At 34.9% G+C, this 5982-nt stretch overlaps 1 protein-coding gene across 1 annotated transcript in view; it reads right to left on the bottom strand.

Annotated features, from left to right (window-relative positions):
• The window catches only part of LOC106872929 (phosphatidylinositide phosphatase SAC2), a 701722-nt gene that overhangs the window by 138229 nt on the left and 557511 nt on the right, over positions 1-5982 (bottom strand). The window lies entirely within an intron of this gene.

Below are 5982 nucleotides of genomic sequence, written 5' to 3'. Positions count from 1 at the left end.
AGAGACTTAGAAATATTAATAACTCTATTTCTGAAAACCAGTGGATAGATTCCACTGAAATTAGATAAATAACCTTCAAACAGACAGTCAGTAGCGCCGCCTGGCTGGAGCTTGGCTGCTCTGCATTGACAAGGGGCAACACCCTGAAACTAGTCTGCAGATGCCAAACTAGCAAGGGGAAGCGGCTGACCTCCCCTGTTCGAAGGTTATAAAGGACACAGGTTTCGTGTGTCACATAGCTAGCTAGAGGCGATGGCTTCTCGGAGCTAATTCACGGCAGCTTTCGTCCTAATTTTGGGACTGCCATGTTGGCTTGGCGATAACTATTAATTTCCAGTACTGCTGCCGTAGTCTCCTTTAGAGAGACTTAGAAATATTAATAACTATATATATATATATATATATATATATATACAATCTCACATATAAACATATATATACAAGTATAGAAACACATGATTAAATGGCAAACTTTTGTAAACATCAATTTGAGATTGAAAAATGAAAATAAACCCAGTAATGTGAATCAAAGAATATTTAATTTTGTTTTATTAAAATTTTTTTCCTGTTAGCTTATATTGTTTGTGAGATGCAGTGTGAGGATGTATGAACATGCAAGTGCCTACACGCACACACATATATATAATTACATATGAACCATGTTCATATGTGTGTGTGTATGTATATGTTTATGTGCACATGAACATATACATATATAAACATACACATACATATATATGTATACATACATAAATCTATATATATATATACACACACATACACACATGTATATATATATGTATATGTGTGCTTGTGTGTGTGCGTGCAAATGCACATACATACTTACACGCATACACAAATGCATGCATGTACTTGTGTTGGGAAGCGGGGACTATATTAACCCCTGCCCTCTCCATAGGTGTTTATGTTTGTGCTTTTCTGATGCTTCTCACTGTGTTCAGTTTTTGTAACTGTTGTCTCTGGGGACGCACATTTATGTCCATCGTCATGCAAGAATGAGAAACTTCATTCCTTGGTTTGGTTGCAATACTCTTTTCATTGTAACATCATTTTCAGTTGTCTATTCTTTGTAAGAGAGAAACCTTGCTCATAATGGTTTGTTGTATCTCTCTCTCTCTCTCTTGTTCACATAGAATAATTCAATAAACAGACAAGAGAAAAAATATACATGACATAGTAGAGTGTAATATTTATTTTGGCAGAACCAGTAGTTTGTTACTCTGAAGTTTCTCTGATGTGTAACTGGTTCCTCAGAGGGGGAAAAAAATCGGATGACAAGAAAGGAATACCAGCAGTGATATAAGATAAATAGAGGGATAGAGAGTGACATGGCTTATGATAGGTTGAACAGTTGAGTGGTAAGAAAGTTTAGTGTTATATTTCACTGATCACTGACTGTACATCTATATACAAACAGGCCTTTAGCCCTGAGTCAGTAGAAAAATGCAAGAAGATGAAAGGGGTGGTTAAATGCTAACGACGCAGAGTCAGTTCTATTTTTAGAGAAAGAAACAAGTGCTAGCTGGCAAAGAAAAGGTGAAGAAGTGAACCATGACATGTGGTTAGCTGGGAAAGAAACAGTGAAATAGCAAGAAAGTTCACAGACCAGAAAGAAATGTTTTAGCATCAATTGCTTCAGAATTCTAGGATATAGAATATCAAAGTGCTCAGTTAAAACAAAAAAAAAAGGCAAAATGATATTGAAAGTACTCCAAACATTGAATATCACACAGTTGCACATTAATGGTGCAATGTCAGGAAATGAATTAGGTGTTGTATAGGGGGTGAATTGGCTGTACACAAAGAGAATTGGTTCCTATAAGCAGTGAATTGATTAGACAGGTAAGAGACTAACATGGTAGGCAACAAATTAGCTTATATAGGCAGTAAATTACCTACACAGGCAAATAATTGACAGAGTTATTCAAGTGTCAGACAGAATGCTCCACAAAGATTCAACATAAATTTTCATTTCATGCTATCCCATCACTAAATTGGTATAAATTGGGAGTATTTTAGTCCCCATCATAGTTCCAGACATTTGTTGGTATGCTGATTGATCAAATATGAAATAAGTGTTTTGTAATATGAATGTGTCCATCAATGATAAATTTTTATTCCTATGTTCTGGTAATTCAAATTGAAAACATATCAATATTTAATGTGATTCTTTTAGTATCAGTGGTTTTGGTGCATAAAGTTACATCAATGGAAAAAAAAATAGCATTTAGGCTCAAACTTTTGAGTAAGCGATTAAGCATTTCTGGATCATAGCAAATAAAACTCGGTATCTGATTTAAGTAAGACTAATCCAAATCATCTGCAGATAGCATTTTAGTATAGTTGCTTTCAGAGATTTTATAACTTATCTTTTGTGTATTTTAGGTAAGCCATAGAATTATTATTTCTTGTTGTTATTTTTGTATCTGAAGTTGTTGATGTAATCAAAATATTCAGTGGTCAAACATGTATGGGTCATACATTATTTACATTTGACGAATATTTGTCCTGATCTTGTTTGTTGTTAACACAACGTTTCGGCTGATATACCCTCCAGCCTTCATCAGGTGTCTTCGGGAAATTTTGAACCTGGGTTCTCATTCCTAAGGTATTTTTTGATGTTGTTATTATTATTATCTTTTTTATTATTCAGGTCACTGATAATAACAACATCGGAAAATACCTTAGGAATGAGAACCCAGGTTCGAAATTTCCCCAAGACACCTGATGAAAGCTGGAGGGTATATCAGCTGAAACGTTGTGTTAACAACAAACAAGATGAGGACAAATATCTGTCAAATGTAAATAAATATATAATTCCTCATCTCTTAAATATAGAACTGTATGTATGGATCATATTCAGTAAAATCAGTAGATTTACCATTTTTTTAAATATTTTCATTGTTATTTATTTTTACATAGTAATTATTATTTTCTAACATTTTAAGTACAACTTTTTCATAATAATTTGTATCCATGACAACAGAACAACTTTCACCAGTTTCTTCAACTGCTGCTTTAATATCTTTTTGTAGATAATTTAAATATTTCTGTTCTTGGTTTGAGAAATTCAGTTCTATATTCTTATTTTCAATCATTTCAATGGAAAATTCCTGAGATGTTTCTTGCTTTCTTTGTACAAAAATTACCTTTATTTCTTATCAGAGACTCACCATCATTGTTATCCTCTTTCGCAAAAAATTGTTTAGAGAGATTTAATTTTCAGAAGAATCCTGGGAGACCACTTTTCATTTGGAAAAGTCAGACTTTTGAAGAGTAAGTGGAAATTTCAGTCCTTTATTCCATTCGTTAATTTGAATATCAATTAATCTTTTGTCCTCATTGGGAAGTTACTAATCTTCAGTTTGTCTTAATTGGTAAGCCTTGCTATATCTAAGTTTCATCTGAAAGAAAGATTTACCATTTTGCTCATCTGTGGCATTAATTGTTCTTCTGTTCTGAGTTGCTTTATCAAATCTATCAGACATTTTATTGTAAAGCTACATTGTTCCAAGAATTTCTTGGTACAATTGTTCTGATATATCTTCATTTTTGAATTTCACATTTCTTAGACATAGATTTTCTGAATCTTGAGGGATTTCTTTAACACAATTGTTTCTGTATTTTTCAGGAAATTTAATTTGTTGAAAAAGAAAATTGTCCACAATTTTTGAATGTCTTCTCTATTCTGATATTGTTTCTGTTTATTTTGAAATAATTAAACAATGGTTTGTGTCTTTGGTATTTTTAATTCATATCTGATTGTTGTAATGCTTTTGCATTTGGTTTTTCTTTGTCAATTTCCATTATGAATATGTTGTTCAAGTTATATTCTGTCTTAAATTTCTCTTCATGATAGAAACCAATTTTCACTCCTCCCTCATCATCACAGTGATATAACTTCTGTTTTCATGGTCATCATTCCAGAGTTTCAATATGTTTTGCAAAAGTGATCCTTTGGCATTTTCGTTGTTCTTACGCATCAATATCTGGCAGGAGTCAGAGAAGTCATCGCAGTCTGAGTCAGATTTTATTGCTTCACATCAACTCTCTTGCACAGCTTGCCAGAAATTACACTTTGTCAGGCCACTCCCTCATTGATATCCCCTTTGCCAACATCACAATTAGCAGCCATTTGGCCCCTCCCTCACCACTGAGCATCATTGCACCATACTTTTAGCTTATCAGTCTCTTCATCCCTTTCTTCCAGTTCACACATTATTGACAACCATCACACTATTCACCTTTAGTCATTTTCTCAACTCTCCATCACTCCCTCATATCTCTTTCTCTTTTCGTCCTTCTTATTACCCTCTCTGTTCTCTTCCATTCTGTTGCACCTCTTCCCCATCTTTATTCTACCCACCCTGTCAATGCTTGCATCTCTTTCTCCTTCTTATCTCACTTCACATTCTGCAAATATCTCATTGGTTTCTTTTTTACTCTTTTTATTAATCACAAATTGCCCAAAACAAATGATGACAACATCGAGGGGTGAAGATGCTTTTGTTATGCAGGATACAAGGCAATGGCAACATGATAAAATGCAACCACTGCACTCTGTAAAGGGGGTTGGAGAATACGGAAAGGGGTCAAGAGAATCCCTTAGTTTCGTTTTGTTAAGGACATGACCACGTTTCTAGTGTTAGCATCATGAGACAATGGATCCAAGGGACTCTAGGACTCTAAAAAGGAAGTGAGGGAGACGTCTGTTCCTATCAGAAACTCAGTTCCACTTCATGGCGTTTTGAGCAAATGTCTTATTCTATAGCCTCAGGCTGATGAAGAATTTGTGAATGAAATTGGTAGATGGAAACTGAAAGAAGCCTGGTGTGTGTGTGTGTGTGTGTGTGTGTGTGTGTGTGTGTGTGTGTGTTTTGTGTTTGTGTTTATCTCCCACCACTGCTTGACAACCGGTCTCAGTGTGTTTATGTCCCCTTAAGTTAGAGATCAATACAATAAGTATCAGGTTTAAAAAAAAAGTACTGGGGATGATTCAGTTGAAAAAAATGTTCTCGAAGGTGGCGACCCTGCATGACAGCAATTTGATGATTGAAATAAGTAAAAGATAAAAGAATATGCATTTTGTTAATCTATGATATCAGATTTAGCAGATGATGAGTGAAGTTTAATCAATCTTTACATTATTGATCCTTCAAGAATAAAAGACAAAGTCAGTAGCAGCTTCAGTTGAATTTCAAAGACACAAGAGAAACATGGAAATATTCAAAGAGAAAGTCTGCCATTCCAGCCAGTTGTTGTTTATCTAACAACCATAGAATAACAGAATGATTTGGTACTATGTACCATACTTTATGTTTTAGGTACCTGTGTAACTGAGGTAGATTTAGACACCCACTTAACTCTGCTGTCTTATTCCCTGATAGAACATTACCGATCTAACAGCTGGAAGAATGAAATTGGCACTAAATTAGTAGATATTTTCAACTGAGTACAATCAACAAGGATCCATCTCTAACATCAGCAAAGACCCCCATCAATCAAGTTAATGATGTGACATACCTTGATTCTGAGACAGCCTCTACTGAAAAGGACATAAAACCTTGGACAACCAAAGTAAACTGGACATTGTCTGGAAGTCAACCTGTCAGACAACCTTACGAGGATTTTTTTCCATACAATGGTAGAGTCAGTCCTTTTAAAAGGAGCAACAACCTGGAGGTTTAGCAAAAAACTGGAATCCAATTTAGATGGAACTTATACCTGAGTGTTAAGAGCAGTATTAAATATATCTTGGAGAACTCCTCGAACCAAGAAACAGCTGTTTAGAGATCTCCTGCCTGTTTCCTCTTGCACTTTGCAGGACATTGCTGGTGAGCTAAACAGGAGCTGGAAGGTGACCTACAGCTATGGCTGTCAAAGAATGACTGTACTGAACATAATGTCTGAACATAATGCATGTAGATTGTCTGAACACAATGTATGTAGATCAAGGCACCA

Source organism: Octopus bimaculoides, chromosome 22, assembly GCF_001194135.2.
Source record: "Octopus bimaculoides isolate UCB-OBI-ISO-001 chromosome 22, ASM119413v2, whole genome shotgun sequence".
NCBI classification, from domain to species: Eukaryota; Metazoa; Mollusca; class Cephalopoda; order Octopoda; family Octopodidae; genus Octopus; species Octopus bimaculoides.
This window is presented reverse-complemented; position numbering and strand designations above follow the sequence as displayed.